A 20,954-nucleotide genomic window follows, 5' to 3' on the forward strand; every position below is an offset into this window, starting at 1 on the left:
TATTTTTATGAAAAACTTGTAAACAAAACCTCGCAAGCTATCTAACATTTCTTACCTGAAATAGTTTGGTTACCTGCTCAAGCTACTCAACGAGCTCTTCTACTAACAGGCCCAGTGTGTGATGTTAGGAGAGGAAACTAATGCACTATTCTCTCCTCCTGTAGACATTACTGCGGCACTATCCCAGAGATACTTCCCAAGATTCTCCTGGCAGTGAAATGGAACTCCAGAGATGAGGTTGCACAGGTAAACAGTCTCACATTTCAACTGCTGACACTTGTCTTTTTTATAGCCTAGCATTACATGGGCTATTTGCTGCATATGCATTTTAATTGATTTGACTCATTTAGCCATTTGGTTCCATTTCTGAGACGGTCATGTCAGTAAAAAAAGTTTTTTAAATTTCCTCCAACTTTGCATTTTATTTTAGACATGCATTTTTAGATTTGTTCTTTGTCCCAGATGTATTGCCTTCTGAAGGACTGGCCAGCCATAAAGCCAGAACAAGCCATGGAGTTGCTGGACTGCAACTTCCCCGATCCCATGATTCGAGACTTTGCCGTGAAGTGCCTTGAGAAATACTTAACAGACGACAGACTCTCTCAATACCTCATCCAGCTGGTCCAGGTACAGTAATAAATACTTAGTAGATAAACTCATTACCTCATTCAGCTGGTCCAGGTACAGTAATAAATACACTAGCGTTCAAAAGTTAAGGGGTCACTTAGAAATGTCCTTGTTTTTGAAAGAAAACCAATTTTTTTGGTCCATTTAAAATAACATCAAATTGATCAAAATACAGTGTAGACATTGTTAATATTGTAAATTACTATTGTAGCTGGAAACGGCAGATTTTTTTTGGAATATCTACATAGGCGTACAGAGGCCCATTATCAGCAACCATCACTCCTGTGTTCCAATGGCACGTTGTGTTAGCTAATCCAAGTTTATAATTTTAAAAGGCTAATTGATCATTAGAAAACCTTTTTGCAATTATGTTAGCACAGCTGAAAACTGTTGTGCTGATTTAAAGAAGCCTTCTTTAGACTAGATGAGTGTCTGGAGCATCAGCATTTGTGGGTTCGATTACAGGCTCAAAATGGCTAGAAACAAAGACCTTTCTTCTGAAACTCGTCAGTCTATCTTGTTTTTCTTTGCAGAGTTGCAAAGAAAAATCCATATCTCAGACTGGCCAATAAAAAGAAAAGATTAAGATGGGCAAAAGAACACAGACACTGGACAGAGCAACTCTGCCTAGAAGGCCAGCATCTCGGAATCGCCTCTTCACTGTTGACGTTGAGACTGGTGTTTTGTGGGTACTATTTAATGAAGCTGCCAGTTGAGAACTTGTGAGGCGTCTGTTTCTCAAACTAGTCACTCTAATGTACTTGTCCTCTTGCTCAGTTGTGCACCGGGGCCTCCCACTCTTCTTCTATTCTGGTTAGAGCCAGTTTCCTCTGTTCTGTGAAGGGAGTAGTACACAGCGTTGTACCAGATCTTCAGTTTCTTGGCAATTTTCTTGCATGGAATAGCCTTCATTTCTCAGAACAGGAATAGACTGACGAGTTTCAGAAGAAAGGTCTTTGTTTCTGGCCATTTTGAGCCTGTAATGGAACCCACAAATGCTGATGCTCCTGATACTCAACTAGTCTAAAGAAGGCCAGTTTTATTGCTTCTTTAATGACCACAACAGTTTTCAGCTGTGTTAACATAATTGCAAAAGGGTTTTCTAATGATCATTTAGCCATTTTAAAATGATAAACTTGGATTAGCTAACACAACGTGCCATTGGAACACAGGAGTGATGGTTGCTGATAATGGGCCTCTGTACGCCTATGTAGATATTCCATAAAAAATCTGCCGTTTCCAGCTACAATAGTAATTTACAATATTAACAATGTCTACACTGTATTTCTGATCAATTTGATGTTATTTTAAATGGACCAAAAAATTGTTTTTCTTTCAAAAACAAGGACATTTCTAAGTGACCCCTTAACTATTGAACGCTAGTGTACCTACCAGACAGACTCTCTGAATACCTCGTCCAGCTGGTCTAGGTACAGTAATACGACCCACTCATAGTCTGTGTTGTGTAGAGACAGAATGGCCACATAGAAACCACATACTATTTTTAAAATGTTCTTTGACTCAACATGAATGCCACTGCCATCTTGATAGTTGGGGTTTTGACACCATCTGACAATGTTTAAATAATTAACACTACGTAATGACAGAATTCAATATGACCCCTTTAGGCTAACTGCTTTATTTTACATGGTGGCTTTATTCCGTCTGATCTCTTTCTGTGGTTTGCTAAAGTAATCCTTTTTGCTTTACAGTGTATTCAGACCCCTTGACTTTTTCCACTTTTTGTTACATTATAGACTTATTCTAAAATGGATGAAATTGATGAAGGAAAAAACAATCTACCCACACTACCCCATAATGACAAAGCAAAAACAGATATCTGTTTTTTAATAAATTAGCATAAATTTAAAAAATATCTTATTTACATAAGTATTCAGACTCTTTGCTATGAGACTTGAAATTGAGCTCAGGTGCATCCTGTTTCCATAATCCTTGAGATGTTTCTACAACTTGATTGGAGGCCATCTGTGGTAAATTCAATTCCTTAGACATGTTTTGGAAAGGCACACACCTGTCTATATAAGGTCCCACAGTTCACAGTGCATGTCAGAGTAAAAACCAAACCATGAGGTCGAAGGAATTGTCCGTAGAGCTCCAAGACAGGATTGTGTCAAGGCACAGACCTGACTTTCAATCCACATAAATCAAATCACATTTTATTTGTCACATGCGCTGAATACAACAGGTAAAAAGACCTTACCATGAAATGCTTACTTACAAGCCCTTAACTCAAATTTCTTGAACTGCATTGTTGGTTAAGAAAATATTTACTAAATAACTAAAGTAAAAAATAAAGTAACACAATAATGAGGCTATATACAGGGGGTACCAGTACCGAGTCAATGTGCGTGGGTACAGGTTAGTTGAGGTAATTTGTACATGTAGGTAGGGGTAAAAGGACTATGCATAGATGGTTAACAAAGAGTTGCAGCAGTGTAAAAACAGGGGGGGGGGGGGGGTCGGTCAATGTAAATAGTCTGGGTGGACATTCGATCCCCTACATGGACATTCTTCTTGCTCGTATCTCATTTAGGCTACACTGGTTTCCAGTTAAGATTTTACATCTATCAGCTCCTACGGAGAGGTAATGAACTCAACAGTTTAATGAATTGGACAAGTCGCTCCTAATTTTAGGCTCCTGCTATTAAGGAGAAGAGCACGAAGGGTGAAATCGACTATTCACCTCAAATATTTAATACATTTTAGAACAAGGCTGTAATGTAACAAAATGTGAAAAAAAGTCAAGGGGTCTGAATACTTTACGAATGCACTGTATGTGGTGTGTGTTGTAAACGTGCCCTGTTTTTATTTTCTGGCCATCAGGTTCTTAAGTACGAACAGTACCTCGATAACCCGCTGGCCCGCTTCCTGCTGAAGAAGGCTTTGACCAATCAGCGGATAGGACATTTCTTCTTTTGGCATCTAAAGTGAGTTTGTTTTCCGGTTGTTTCCACAGTGTGTATTATGGATGGCTTGATGTTGCCACAGGCAGCTGGAATGCCATTCTGCTGGTATAATACATCTTTCTCCAAGGTCCTCTAAAAAGCTTAATTTGTGCATATCAGGGTTTACATAAAGAAAAGCTGACCAAGGGCAATTCGTCAGATCAAGTTACACATTTATTTTCACTGTGTGTTCATGCATTTATTTGTGTAATCACAAGACGTGTTTTGGAAATGTTTTTGCATACATTTCTATGGGTCATGCAGTTTGAGAAGTCTTGCTTCAACGTTTTGTATGAGGGTGCACAATCAGGGCGATATATGATTAAATCTCATATGATGGTATTTGACATTGACGATATATCTTGAAGGTCAAGACTATGCTGTATTTGAACTTTATAAATCCATACTGTGCAGTTTTATCAGTTGGGCTGTATCTATCTGTTAAATGAAGTCTAAATGAATTAACTAAGCCTTATTTTTTTCACCATACTAAGATTATTGAATGAAAATGCGACTAAAATATATATATGTTTTATTATTATCTACTTACTAATGGTGCAAAACGATTTATATTGGATATTTGGAGTAGCATATCGTAGAAGAGGTCTGCTGCTGAACTGTAGTTCACAATCACATAAGTTATTGTCTCTGCCTCCAGGTCGGAGATGCACAACAAGACTGTGAGCCAGCGGTTTGGCCTGCTGCTGGAGTCCTACTGCCGGGCCTGTGGCATGTACCTCAAGCACCTGAGCAGACAGGTGGAGGCCATGGAGAAACTCATCAACCTTACCGACCTCCTCAAGCAGGAGAAGAAGGACGAGGCCCAGAAGGTCAATTTGCGCTGTGGTCAAGGCCCTTCCACTTCACTCCCTAACATGGAAGCCTCAAGAGATGACCACGTTTTTCTTATCCTCAATACAACACAAAAGAACAACACACAATCGTACAACAAACTAGAGATACTAAGCAAACGAGTGGAACTGCTCTACAAGCCAACAGGCCCAAATGGTCTTCAAGACTATGGACTCCTTGCAGTAAAGTGACGATCTCTCTCTCTACCCTCAGGTTCAGATGAAGTTCCTGGTGGAGCAGATGAAACGGCCTGACTACATGGATGCCCTACAGAGCTTCACCTCTCCACTCAACCCAGCGCACCAGCTGGGAAACCTCCGGTATATACGCTTTTTCAATCCAGAAAGCGCAGTAGACATGACCACAAACGTCCACATATTTCCCCGGAATGTTTGAACAAGGAAACCAAGAAATGTGTCCTGTGAAATTGAGGGTTAATGACAGGTCAAGTGTTTTCTTAACGTTATTCTCAGCGCCTCCGTGTTGATACAATGTTTATCTGTTTCAGCTTGGAAGAGTGCCGGATGATGTCATCGGCCAAGCGGCCCCTGTGGCTCAATTGGGAGAACCCTGACATGATGTCAGAGCTGCTCTTCCAGAGCAACGAGATTATCTTTAAAAATGGAGATGGTATGTCTCACTAATGCATATCGAATCACTCAACCCCCTTGACTCACTAGATGATAACATGTTTACAGGATTCCATTTTACATGCATGTCCCCAAACTCAGTTTGGATTGCCCTGGCACCGATTCAACTATTCAACGTTGATCATTAAGCTTTGATTATTTGAATCAGCTGTGTAGTGTAAGTGCAAAAACCAAAACGTGCACCCCTTGGGGTCCCCAGGACCGAGTTTGGGAAACGCTGCATTTTAAAGTATGATCAAAGCTTGGACTGTTCATCATCTTGCTATTGCACTCCCCCCCCCCCCCCCCCCCTGTCTCCTTCAGATCTGAGGCAGGACATGCTGACTTTGCAGATCATTAGAATAATGGAGAACATCTGGCAGAACCAGGGCCTTGATCTCAGGTACTGTCTCTTTGTAGCCGCTCAGCAGCAGCATGATGAATAGTCGATTTCACCCTTCTGTGTTTTTCTCCTACTAGCAGGAGCCTAAAATTAGGAGCGACTTGTCCAATTCACTTAACTGTTGAGTTCAATTACCTCTCCGTAGGAGCTGATAGATGTAAACTCTTAACTGGAAACCTGTGTAGCCTAAATGAGATACGAGCAGGAATGTCATTTATGTCCATGTAGGGTGGATTGAAAGTCAGGTTGTTTTCTTATGGTCTATTAACTAATTATCACAGGCAGGCCAAAACTCCATCCCGCCCAAAACAGGCTGACATTTCAGGCTGTCTTTTCAAACAGCTCTTACACTAAAGGGCATTATTATAATTTTCACAATTCCACAGTATTATTCCAACCTCATAAGTTGGAATTCATGACATAGACTGACCAGGTGAAACTATGATCCCCTTATTGATGTCACTTGTTGAATCCACTTCAAATCCGTGTAGATAAAGGAGAGGTTAAAGAAGGAGTTTTAAGCCTGTGTCGATGGCTGGATAGACGGAGGCATAGATGTTGGACTGTAGTATTTTGGGTGATTTATAGACCCATCCAATCTTTTCATGATCATATTTTGTAAGTTACTTTTCTTAAATTGTTTGTAAATATTGTATATTTTTGTTGGAATTGGGAATTTGTATGATTGTGTGCAGGGCTTCTTGGTCTCAAATGGGATTTCCTGTTTTAAATCAATCGAAATATATCCTATTTGCTTCCTCTGTCATTCAGGATGCTGCCGTACGGTTGCCTGTCCATCGGCGACTGCGTGGGCCTGATAGAGGTGGTGAGAAACTCCCACACCATCATGCAGATCCAGTGTAAAGGAGGCCTGAAGGGGGCGCTGCAGTTCAACAGCCACACGCTGCACCAGTGGCTCAAGGACAAGAACAGGGGGGAGATGTGGTGATGCCTGGGCTTGGTTCCAATAGCCACACTTGAACACTACATAGAATGCATGCCCAGTAGGCCTACGTAGCTTCGTTCTTCTACATTGTTTCATTCTAAGCAATCCTAATTAATTCTAAATGATACTATTGTAATGGATAGAGATTTGGAGAGACATTTCATAGTTCCAAGCAGAGAAACTATTTGGAACAGTCGTTGCTTATGGGGGGGACAACGTATCAAGTTTATTCTCCACAGGGCAAGGTTTCCTGGAATTGCTTAGGAGTGGATTGTACTGTGTTTGGTATTCCTATTATTACAACTTCCTCTTCAGTTAAATGCCATAGGGTTATGACAACTTCCTCTTCAGTTAAATGCCATTGATTCACGGAAAACCCATTAAACTGTGTCCAGGTACGACCAGGCCATTGACTTGTTCACACGGTCATGTGCGGGCTACTGCGTAGCCACCTTCATCCTGGGGATCGGTGACAGACACAACAGCAACATCATGGTCAAAGATGATGGACAGGTACTTCACAGACTAACGGCCCTGCTACACTATAGCCGTCAGCCGTTGAGGAAATGCTTCCTTCTAAATCAATGAAAGCTGCTTCACTGCCCACACTACGTCACATCCAATGGCAGGATCCAAGCTCAAGAATCTGAGGTTCAATTCTTGACGCACGCGTTCATTCTATTTTGTGAATTTAAATAAAGTACATTTTGGTTTGCATATGGCTTCGACTATACACCACTGGTTATTTACTATAGATTTATGATGTCAATAAGCTACTATGTTCACAATGTAAACAAACAACTTGTGTAATTACAGGGTCATTTAGAACTACCACTAGCAACAATGAAATGAGTACTTGAGAAAAACTGGACCTAAGCATTGTACTGACACATAATTGATGACTGTGGTGCAGTAGGGGAAAATAGAGTAAAGATGCTCCTCCGCTCTCAAAACAACACGCTCTATGTAGCAGGTAGAACTGGTTGAAAGGTTTCCTGGAATAAGCCGGAAACTCGGGAATCCTCCAACCAGGATTTCTGAAAAAACGGTTGAAGTTTGGGAAAGTTACCAGATTTTTGCAACCCTACACACTACTCTTTTCTCTTGACGTTCCCTGGTTATAGGTTAAATTAAAAATATATATATATTTTCTCCTTGCAGCTATTCCACATAGACTTTGGCCATTTCCTGGATCACAAGAAGAAGAAATTTGGCTACAAGCAGAGAGCGGGTGCCCTTCGTCTGACACAGGACTTCTTAATCGTCATCAGTAAAGGAACCCAGGAGTGCACCAAAACCAGGGAGTTTGAGAGGTACAGTTTCACTATTTTGTGTTATGTTAGCTTTCCTATAAGTGAATATTAGGTGTTAGGTTCACTACCCTAAAGGGCAAGGTACGTGTTTGAGTATATGATACGGTACCCTTTTGACTTCCTTTGCTTTAAATGGATGTGTACATGTCATTGTGTTACAGAATGATATCATTACTCCAACCGGTAATACAATGCAACTTTATTTATCTCACACACACATCTAACCCAGCTAGGTTCAACATTTCCCAGACTAATTGTCCCTCACCGTTGTCCTTCCATTCCCACCAGGTTCCAGGAGATGTGCTACAAGGCCTACCTGGCCATCCGGCAGCACGCCAACCTCTTCATCAACCTGTTTTCCATGATGCTGGGCTCGGGGATGCCCCGAACTGCAGTCCTTCGACGACATCGCTTACATCCGCAAGACCCTGGCATTGGGACAAGACGGAGCAGGAGGCCCTGGACTACTTTATGAAGCAGATGAATGACGCCCACCACGGCGGCTGGACCACCAAGATGGACTGGATCTTCCACACAATCCGCCAGCACGCCATGAACTGAGAGGGGCCATCTGCCGGAGAGTAGCAGCAACGCAGGAGAGGACAAGGGCGGATCTACACCATCCGCCTGGACTGTGTGTCAACGGAAGAGACTAGAGCGGATCTCTACACCGTCCGCCAGTTAAGCACGCCAAGAGCTGAGATGGCAGAGCGGACAACGCTAGCGTCCACGGATGGAGCTATGAATGGATAGAGCCATTGGATGAATAGAATGAATTGAGAGGCTAGAACGGATTGCTAGATCATCTGCTAACTTCTGAGCTCTGAGGGAAATGCACATCTGCATACCATCCACTAGGAGGCGCCAAAAGTGGATATTAGGGATGCATCGATAGGGAAATTACGGGCTGATGCGATAATCATATTTACTGGACATTATCTTTCTCATATTGGTTATGGCAATATGGCCACAGTTTTCTCTTTGTAAAATTAGGGGAACAACTACGATTGTAAACAACCGTTTTGCAAAAGTTATGTCATTTTTAAGATGAAGCGATCTATTGTATTATCAGCCGATACCGATATGATGGCCGTTTTTTTTTTCTTCTCCCTATATCAAAGCCTGCCCAGGGTCATGTTCTGCTAACACACCAGGATACCGTGAAGACCTGCCAGGGTCATGTTCTGCTAACACACCAGGATACCGTGAAGATCTGCCCAGGGTCATGTCCTGCTAACACACCAGGATACCGTGAAGACCTGCCAGGGTCATGTTCTGCTAACACACCAGGATACCGTGAAGACCTGCCCAGGGTCATGTCCTGCTAACACACCAGGATACCGTGAAGACCTGCCCAGGGTCATGTCCTGCTAACACACCAGGATACCGTGAAGACCTGCCCAGGGTCATGTCCTGCTAACACACCAGGATACCGTGAAGACCTGCCCAGGGCACGCAACGGAAAATGGTTTGATACGGAAAACAAAAAATTATTCTTATTGGACAAATCTTGGCAGTCTCTTTCTCTTTCAATCATGTTTTCTTCCTCTTGGTGCCCATTGAACACGACCAGAATACCAGCAGCATTGTTAATTCCCAGTGATGGATGGTTGACAGACAACTAGGATGTCCTTTTCATCGTCTGCTGTCAACTCTAAGACTAGCGAACAGAACTCTGACAAATCGTGTTGATCTCAATTGACGATCACACATCTTGTGTGTCCCCAGATGGAAACGGTCATGTTTCGTCATCTCAAAGTTTGAGATTTTGTACAGAAGTATCCCAATGGTCTGTATGCATACATTATTCCTTTTTAGTCTTCATTTTCTACTGAGCCAAAGTACTATATAGAGATATATATCTCCTACTACGTCTGACTTATCAGTCTTACCATGAGTCACTACTATTCCAATCCCTGTGTATCTCCTTTGTAGCACTGATCTCTACAGTATTTGTTTGTTTGTGTATCAGTATTATGATGCGTGTGCAGCGTTCTGGCGTAAAATGGCTGCCGTCCAGCACCCAGTTGGATGCAACACAGAAGTTTACGATGACCGACACCAAAATAACTGTAAATTCATTGATTCATCCTCTCATTTTGTTGTTTTTTTCAGGTTGTATTTTTAAAGGGAAATAGGGGGCAAAATGGATGTGCAATGTTATAGTTCTGTACACTATGCAATTTGTGATCTTTATGTACTGTACTGCAAAGTAGAGTCGATGGGAGTATCTAATCATATACACAGCATTAAAGGTGTCTATTAACTGTACAGGACAAGACAGTACACAGAAGACGAATGCACAATTATGCACTGACAGTATCACCGATTTCTTCCCTGACAGGATGACTCTGGAAGAACTGTTTAAAAAAAAAAAAAAAAAAAAGAGCCTCTTGTACCCTGCCTTTCACTTTAGTTTTTTTTTTTTCAGATCTAACCGTAGATTTTAGAAAGCGTTTGGAACCACCGTAGATTCTAGAAAGCGTTTGGAACCACCGTAGATTTTAGAAGCGTTTGGAACCACGTCGATTCTAGAAAGCGTTTGGAACCACCGTAGATTTTAGAAAGCGTTGGAACCACCGTAGATTTTAGAAAGCGTTTGGAACCACCGTCGATTCTAGAAAGCGTTTGGAACCACCGTAGATTCTAGAAAGCTTTTGGAACCACCGTAGATTCTAGAAAGCGTTTGGAACCACCGTCGATTCTAGAAAGCGTTTGGAACCACCGTCGATTCTAGAAAGCGTTTGGAAACCACCGTCGATTCTAGAAAGCGTTGGAACCACCGTCGATTTTTAGAAAGGTTTGGAACCACCGTAGATTCTAGAAAGCGTTTGGAACCACCGTAGATTCTAGAAAGCATTTGGAACCACCGTAGATTCTAGAAAGCGTTTGGAACCCACAGTAGATTTTTAGAAAGCGTTTGGAACCACCGTCGATTCTAGAAAGCGTTTGGAACCACCGTCGATTCTAGAAAGCGTTTGGAACCACCGTAGATTCTAGAAAGCGTTTGGAACCACCGTAGATTCTAGAAAGCGTTTGGAACCACCGTAGATTCTAGAAAGCGTTTGGAACCACCGTCGATTCTAGAAAGCGTTTGGAACCACTGTCGATTCTAGAAAGGTTTGGAACCACCGTCGATTCTAGAAGCGTTTGGAACCACCGTCGATTCTAGAAAGCGTTTGGAACCACTGTCGATTCTAGAAAGCGTTGGAACCACCGTCGATTCTAGAAAGCGTTTGGAACCACTGTCGATTCTAGAAAGCGTTTGGAACCACCGTAGATTTGTTTTCTTTGTTGGTGAATTGGAATTTGCTTCATCCTATATTTTCAGAATACAAGTATGTATAGATTTGACCCTATTCCAGACTTCCCCCAGCATTCTATGTCATATGAACTCCCTATTCAGTAAAGTTGTTAAAGATCAATAAATTAAAGTGTAACAGGTGAATTTGTGGTTTTTGCCTTCCCTGACAACTGCCCTTTTTTTAAGTGTGGATTCTGCAGTTCTCTCATTGCATAAATATACTTTTATTAGTCAGTTGTTGCTGGTTTTTACCAAATGACATGGTGTGTGTTTCTGTGCAGGTTAGATGGTTGGGCAGGTCCCATTCAAACAGACAACTACAATAACCATATTACAAACAATGACAAGCGCTATCATAGAACATTTTCCTTTTAATTTTCGTTGTGGTTAAATGTCATCCTTTTCTTTCACTGCTAATGCATGAGGTCCCTGAAGATCTTTGTTCAACCAAGTGTTGTTTACTTCAAGTTCATGTTTAAATGACATTTTGTTACTTGTGAGGTACAATGTCGTCACACCATGAAGATAAGCAATACTATCTGGGGCCAGGGATAAATGTCTGTCCCCCATGAACTATATGTGTGTAATCGCTTTCCTTGAGTAACTACAGAGGTAATATATTTTGTATTCTAAATGTAGACTAACTCAAAATATAATCACTAAACAAAAAAAAAAAAGTGGAATTATGCATAGTACATCGTTTCACACCCCACTAGACAGCTTGTAGTTATTGAAATATGAGACACTAGTGATGAAGGACAACATGAGTTTTGGTAAGGAGGAGAATGTATGGAGTGGAGTTTCACTGAAGGTCTGCTGTTCTGGCTATGAGTACAGTGTAAAAGCACAACGATGAAAAGCTATCCTGCATGTTTTCAAACCCACTATTCATAAGTTATCTATTCATCCCTGTAAATATCGTTGACCTGTACTATGCACTCATTTTTCTTTCATGCCTAATTCATGTACCATGTCTGGATAGAACCCTGTATTCATTCACTCATTGTACTGTTTGCTTAAAAAAAAAAATATAATAATCTATCCCAGATATTTTGAGAACCAATAAATTGTAATTTCTAATGATCCATTTCTTGCCTCATTTTATCATTAATCTCATAATTAAAAAGAAAAATATATAAAAAAAAAAAAAAAAGAATCCTAAATTGTTTCAATTGATACATTTAGTGTCATTAAGATCTAGCCTCGTCCCAGGCTAACTGCTACCCCATATCAACAAAGTACCTGCTATGAGTAACCAGACCAGGAAAAATGTTCCTTCAAGTCAGCAAATTCAGACATGCAGTAGGAGTTCCTATAGTCCTAGTGCATGAAACTAACATTCCAGGAGATTGTTGGTAACGTAATCATCCTCTTTTCCATTTCACACTACATCAGCCCATTGACTTCCTTCCATACAGTGGGAATCACCTACACAGTATATAATCTCCATGTCCTGTCACTGGCTATGTTCCAATACACATTGTAGTATGCCACTGTCACCTGACTTGAGTTATCCTACATAGGAGAGCTAGACCACCTTAGGAGCTGGTAGAATTTGCCCTGTGTGTTTTTTTGTCAGTGTCTGCCTACCCGCTGCTGCCTCACTACCCAGCTCCAGTCTCTGGTTGAGCTTCGCCAGGCCACCAGTAGAGCCCCAAAAAAATGCATAACTAACCCAAGATAGACCACAGCTTGTCATTTCCAACACAGGACGCAAAGGCCTTCCTACCTGTTTAGGTGGGGTTTGACCAGAGTGATCCTAACCAGAAAGTACATGGTGAAGCCCAGGATGATGATCTGTCCTCCCCAACACGGGAGATATCACCTGGGCCTTGGCCCTGTCCCCTTCCCCTACCCACACCTGTTCCTGGAGGATCTTCCTGTGACATAGGAACACATACACATACAAGCATATGGAATACACACAACAAACACACACAAAAAATACAGGTGGCCACTAAAGGGTTTCCTACCCGACTGGGTGTGTTCTGCCAAGCCTCCTTGCCATGTTGGTCTCCCAAGTTGTTGGTGGAAAGACTGAACTGTCCAATCACATTTTATGTGACCGTGACATCAGGAGTTTCATAAGCATACGTTATGAATCAATTATTCATGATTTTACTATACCTAAACAACTTGTATTATTCATGTAAAAGAAAAGCATGTGGACATGTGGAGATATTAACTCAATGACATAATTGTTTAACACCCCCAGGGCATCCGGCCCACGCCAGCTTGTGAATGGGGGATAGGCAACTCAATAACGCATTAGTCTACAGTACAGTTAGGCTTATGTCCATTAGTAACCTGAGTCTGAGCATGATAGAGGAGTAAGCCCTATATTTTCTGTGATGGAGGATTTACAGTATATTACAATATGTTTGACCATGACGTGAAATCACAGGAGGCTGCTGAGGGGAGGACGGGCTCATGTTAATGGCTAGAATGAAGTGAATGGAATGGTATCAAACACAACCATTTATTCCATTCCAGGCATTAGTTTGAAGCCTGTCCCCCCCAATTAAGGTTGCCACCAGCCGTCTGTGTGTGTAATGCATTCATCTTATGATAAAGGGCCTTTGGAAAGTATTCAGACCCCTTGACGTTTTCCACATTTTGTTACATTACAGCTTTATTCTAAAATGGATTCAATAAAAACACTCCTCAGCAATCTACACACAATACCCCATAATGACAAAGCGAAACAGGTTTTTAGACATTTGCAAATGTATTAAAAATAAAAAAACAGAAATACCTTATTTTACATAAGTATTCAGACCCTTTGCTATGAGACTCGAAATTAGCTCAGGTGCATCCTGTTTCCATTGATCATCCTTGATGTTTCTACAACTTGATTGGAGATAAATTCAATTGGTAAATTAAATTGATTGGACATGATTTTGGAAAGGCACACACCTGTCTATATAAGGTCTCACAGTTGACAGTGCATGTCAGAGTAAAAACCAAGCCATGCGGTCAAAGGAATTGTCCGTAGAGCTCCGAGACAGGATTGTGTCGAGACACAGATTTGGGGAATAGTACCAATTCCACAACTCTATTCCCCAATTTCCAATGTTTAACTGGGGCAATAGGCTTAATGGGGCCATCATCCCTCTAATTGGCTACATTTGTTCCTGGACCAGGTTGAATATTGCCGGTGCAACATGTGGAGGCAAAACTTGATACGCAATAGCCAGAAAAGCCATTTTATTTGATGGATTATCATCAAAAGAAGAATTGTACATTTCTCACTATCAGTGGTGTAAAGTACTTAAGTAAAAATACTTTAAAGTACTACTTAAGAAGGTTTTGGGGTATCTGTACTTTTCTTTACTATTTATATTATTTTTACTTCACTACATTCCTAAAGAAAATAATGTACTTTTTACTCCATACATTTTCCCTGACACCCAAAGGTACTCGTTACATATTGAATGCTTAGCAGGACAAGAAATGGTCCAATTCACACTATCAAGAAAACACATGGTCATCCCTACTGCCTCTGATCTGGCGACTCACTAAACACACATGCTTCATTTGTAAATGATGTCTGAGTGTTGGAGTGTGCCCCTGGCTTTTGGGAAATAAAAAATAATAAAAAAATGGCACCATCTGGTTTGCTTAATACAAGGAATTTGAAATGATTTATACTTTTGCTTTTACTTTTCATACTTAAGTATATTTTAGCAATTACATTTACGTTTGATACTTAAGTATATTTAAAACCAAATAGTTTTAGACTTTTACTCAAGTAGTGTTTTACTGGGTGACATTCACTTTTACTTGAGTCATTTTCTATTAAGGAATCTTTACTCAAGTTGACAATTGCGTACTTTTTCCACCACTGCTCACTACTATATTGATGTTTCAGTTAAGTGCATTGAGTATAGTAAGTTAATTTCAACTGCTGACACTTCATATTCCCACAGTGAATAAAAACATGTCATATTATTTTTATGTTTTTGTACGCTTTTGTCATATTCCAATCTAAAACATGCATAATATCAAACACTAGAAATGTTGCTCTTTGAAATGTGGTTATATGGTAAGAGAGACGTCTAATTCATACAGTCCCTGTCTCTCTCTCTCTCTCTCTCTCTCTCTCTCTCTCTCTCTCTCTTCTCTCTCTCTCTCAGCTGTCATCCTCCCTACACTCGTAGACAAAAATTGTTTCAAAAGGATTCTGCGGCTGTCCCCATTGAGAACCCTTTTGGTTTCAGATAGAACCCCTTTCTGTTTTCAGGAATAACTATTTTGGGTTTCCATGTAGAACCCACTGTGGAAAGGGTTCTACATGCAACCCCAAATGGTTCTGCCTGGAACCAAAAGGTGCTCTTCAAAGGGTTCTCCTATGAGGACAGCCAAATAAACATTTTTGCTTCTAGATAGCAGCTTTTTTTTCTAAGAGTGTACAATAAAGAGGCGCCTCCATATTTCCTGGTTCCTGGCCTGTCTGCGTTTACCATAATCCTCTACTTCAACGTCATTGAGATTGTTGGTGAGCTTCACAGCTTATAATTGTTTCCAGGCACAGGAGCCTGCGGGCTCATGGCACATGAAGGTTCTGTCCCAAATGGTACCCTATTACCTACATAGTACACTACTTCTGACCAGGGCCCATAGGGTGCCATTTGGGACGCACACAAAGAACCAAGTGATTATTGAACTGAGACATGAACAACTTGGGAGTCATAAAGAAAAACATTAAATTCCATTCAACCCTCTCAGCTAGCTTGCTGATGTGATGTTTCAGAGACAGTAAGAAATGCAGGGATTTGGGGTTGGAGTCCTTGGAAAGTTAATATTTGGGTTAGCCTTTTGTTTTACTTTTGATAATATGTGTAGACTTGTACCAGATTAAGATTTTGTGGTGTTTATGAATAAATCAACCAAACCTCCAACAGCAAGTAGTGATCAAGTCCATGTGACAGTGCACCCCTTTGCACTCATGACAACAGCAGTAGGCAATTCATTCCTAAAACCAATTCAAGAGTGCTTAGTGCCAGCGTCAGATGATACACTAATGGTGAAATGACATATTTTCTCCCTTAGGTAACCTGTATTTTATGGGATACTCAAAATGACTACTGTTGTCCAGTCTACTTGTAGCAGGTGAGACAAATACAAATTCTGGAGTGTTAGTGGTTTTTCTGTTGCTGCACTGTAGGCCTATACCCAGTCATTTGAACGGTAAGGAAATCATTTACATTTGTGTGTGTGTGTGTGTGTGTGTGTGTGTGTGTGTGTGTGTGTGTGTGGTGTGTGTGTGTGTGTGTGTGTGTGTGTGTGTGTGTGTGTGTGGTGTGTGAGAGAGAGAGGAGCGAGAGAGAGCTTGATAGAGAGAGAGATGGATGCCCTGTTATTTTTATAGTCAATGATTCGGTCACACAATCTAGACCTATTTAATCTATGTGTTGATGCCACAGTCCTGGTGCAGGAGCAGCTCCTCCATCTTTGGCTTCCTCACAAGTCCTAACGAAATTCTTGTTTGAGGAATTGCTCTTTTCTAAGAAGCTTATTTTTGTTTATTTTTGACCATTTTGATTGAAAATAATCACAGTAAGGTACTTAATTGTTACCCAGAAATGATTGATATTGAGATAAAACAGCTGCATTGGACCTTTGAGTTTAGGTTAGTGGCCTCCCTGATTTTAAGCAGGTTGATGTTTATTGGGAGGACTCTTGTCATTGAGGTCGAACTGAGAAATTTCCGCTAGGTGGGCCAGCTGCAAAGTAAAAACTGGCTGTATTAACTAATCAATATTTTTTGTATTGCTTTTTGTTCTTAATTTAAGGTTAGGCTTAGGCATTACAGTTAGCTGTGTGGTTAGGGTTAGGGTTAGGGTTAGGCATTACAGTTAGCTGTGTGGTAAGGTTAGGGTTAAGGTTAGGCATTACAGTTAGCTGTGTGGTTAAGGTTAGGGTTAAGGTTAAGGTTAGGCATAACAATTAGCAGTGTGTTTAAGGTTAGGGTTTAAAGTTAGCCATAGGCATTACAGTTAGCAGTGTGGTTAAGGTTAGGTTTAAGGTTAGTGTTAAGGTTATGCTTAGGCATTACAGTTAGCTGTGTGGTTAAGGTTAGGGTTAAGGTTAAGGTTAGGGTTAGGCATTAAGGTTAGGGTTAAGGTTAGGCTTAGTTTTAAAATCAATTTTATACCATTGTGGCTGTGCCTCCAGAACAAGATTCACGACGAAAAACGCTAACCTGCTGTTTTTAAGTCTGTTTTCTTCCTTTTGAATGCCTAATGAACACAACCTCGGTATCGTCTCTGTTTGCAGGGTCAGCGTTTACCATCACCACCACCATCACCACCACACACCATCACCAGTATCACCATCACCACCACCAGAACTACTACTATCACCATCCCAACCATCACCACCACCACCATCACCACTATCACCATCACAACCATCACCATCACCACTATCACCACCAATCACTACTATCACACCACCATCACAACCATCACCAACACGATCACCACCACCACCATCGCCACTATCACCATCACCACCATCACCACCGCCACCACCAGAAACCACTATCCCCATCACAACCATCACATCACCATCGCCACTATCACCACCATCAACATTACCACATCACCATCACCCACATCAGCACCATCACCACCACCATCATCAACACCATCACCACCATCATCACCATCACCACCATCACCACCCTCATCACCACCATCACCAACATTCTCATCACCATCACCACCACCATCAATCAACACATCACCAACACTATAACCACCATCACCATCATCACCATATCACCATCACCATCATCATCACTGCCATCACCATCACCACCATCATCAATCACTACCATCAACACCATCACCATCACCATCATCACCATCCATCACTACCATCACCACTATCACCAATCACCAACACCACCATCACCAACACTATCACCACCATCACCATCAACACCACCATCACCATCATCACCACCCCATCACCACCATCATCACCCACCATCACCATCACCACCATTATCAACACCATCACCACCATCATCACCATCACCACTACCATCATCACCTCCATAACCATCACCATCATCACCATCGCCACCATCATCACCACCACCATCACCATCATCACCATCACCACCATCACCACCATCACCATCACCACCATCATCACCATCACCACTACCATCATCACCTCCATAACCATCACCATCATCACCATCGCCACCATCACCACCATCACCATCGCCACCATCACCACACCATCACCATCATCACCATCACCACCATCACCACCATCACCACTTAAACCACTAACACCATCACCACCACCATCACCACCATCATCATCACCATCACCACCATCACCACCACATAATCACCTCCATCACCAACACCATCACCGCATCATCACCACCATCACCATCACCACCATCATCAACACCATCATCAACACCATCACCAACGTCACCATCACCACTATCACCATCACCACCACCACCATCATCACCACCATCACCAACACTATCACCACCATCACCATCAACACCACCATCACCCTCATGACCACCACCATCACCACCATAATCCCCTCCATCACCATCATCACCTCCATCACCATCACATCACCACCATCATCACCGCCATCACCATCATCACCATCACCACCATCACCACCATCATCACCATCACCACTACCATCAATCACCTCCATAACATCACCATCATCACCATCACCACCACCATCACCATCATCACCACCATCACCACCATCACCACTAACACCACTAACACCATCACCACCACCATCACCACCATCATCATCACCATCACCACCATCACCACCACCATAATCACCTCCATCACCAACACCATCACCGCATCATCACCACCATCACCATCACCACCATCATCAACACCATCATCAACACCATCATCAACACCATCACCAGCGTCACCATCAGCACCATCACCATCATCACCATCACCACTAACACCACTAACACCATCACCACCACCATCACCACCATCATCATCACCATCACCTCCATCACCACCACCATAATCACCTCCATCACCGCATCATCACCACCATCACCATCACCACCATCATCAACACCATCATCAACACCATCATCAACACCATCACCAACTTCACCATCAGCACCATCACCATCATCACCATCACCACTAACACCACTAACACCATCACCACCATCATCACCATCCCCATCACCACCATCACAATCATCACCACTAACACCATCACTATCATCACCACCATCATCAACACCATCATCAACACCATCATCAACACCATCACCAACGTCACCATCAGCACCATCACCATCATCACCATCACCACTAACACCACTAACACCATCACCATCACCATCACCATCCCCATCACCACCATCACAATCATCACCACTAACACCATCACCATCATCACCCCCATCATCAACACCATCACCACCGTCACCATCATCACCATCACCACCATCACCACCATCATCAACACCATCACCACCATCATCAACACCATCACCACCGTCACCATCACCACCATCACCAACACCATCACCACCATCATCAACACCATCACCACCATCATCAACACCATCACCAATGTCACCATCAACACCATCACCACCATCATCACCACCACCACCACCACCATCACCACCGTCACCATCAGCACCATCACCACCATCACCACTAACACCATCACCATCACCACCATCATCATCACCACCCTCACCATCACCACCACCTAGATAGTCAAGCCTCCAAGGTTTACCCACTACAGCTCTATGCTTCATGAATACTAGCCCACACAGCAAACATCTGTTCTTATGCATGTATTTTCAATCTCCTGTTCAGAGTTAGTGGGTACATTAAATTAACACTAGCCTGCAGTATATGATGTTATTAAACTTGCATATGCATACTAATTCATAACTCATATATACATACTTTATAAAACCAATGTAACACTTGAAAACATTTGGAAACATTTGTAAAACACTGCACCCTTAACACCCTCACAAATTAAAATGCTGAAATGTTTTACTCAACCATCTCAGCACCCCTCCCTGCCCTCTTCCTCTCCTCCCCCTCCTCCAGACCTTCATGTGTCTGATGTGGATCCTACTCCTGTTTGTGGTGCTGGCCCTGTACTGGGACATACCACCTGTCAGCTCCGGGGAGGAACGTATGGCTGTGGGAGAGATCAAGGAGGAAGAGGAGGAGCTGTTGGTAGGGTCTGAAGAGACCCTAGAGACGTACGGGGCGATCTGGGACGACCACATCGAGACCTTTCCAAGAAGGTGTGCTGTTAGTTTCTCACCATCTTGTCTGTTGAGTAGGAAGAGATGTCACTGTCTATTAGTGCATGTTAGGTGTCTCCTGTATCGATTCTGTCTCAAGTATCTGTTATGTGCCAGCTTGTGTGTGTGTGTGTGTGTGTGTGTTATTCCTCATTCTCTCTGTTGAGTTCACACTCTTCAACCAGACAGCGCTGGAGGTGAGAGCATCAGCAAAACTGTACCTCTCACAAAACCAGCCTAAGCAAGGAGTACATCGTTTTTTTTACTATCATAAGACATTTATACAATTTTGACTTTGCAGCTTGGTCATAGAGTGGGTGCTGGGAGCCCTTTCCCATCAAAGGTGCATTTGTAAATTCACTCTGGCTAGCTCAATTCACTCTGGAGATCTTCGTTGGCTATACTTGGCCTTGTCTCAGGGAAGTAGGTTGGTGGTTGAAGATATCCCTCTAGTGGTATCGGGGGATGTGTTTTGGCAAAGTGGGTGGGGTTATATCCTACCTGTTTGGCCCTGTCCGGGGGTATCGTCAGACAGGGCCACAGTGTCTCCCAACCCCTCCTTTCTCAGCCTCCAGTATTTATGCTGCAATAG

At 42.2% G+C, this 20,954-nt stretch overlaps 1 pseudogene; it reads left to right on the plus strand.

Annotated features, from left to right (window-relative positions):
* The first annotated feature begins 150 nt into the window (after positions 1–150).
* Positions 151–8,303, plus strand: LOC115188470 (phosphatidylinositol 4,5-bisphosphate 3-kinase catalytic subunit alpha isoform-like; annotated as a pseudogene).
* The last annotated feature ends 12,651 nt before the right edge of the window (positions 8,304–20,954 follow it).

Source organism: Salmo trutta, unplaced genomic scaffold, assembly GCF_901001165.1.
Source record: "Salmo trutta unplaced genomic scaffold, fSalTru1.1, whole genome shotgun sequence".
Lineage (NCBI taxonomy): Eukaryota > Metazoa > Chordata > Actinopteri > Salmoniformes > Salmonidae > Salmo > Salmo trutta.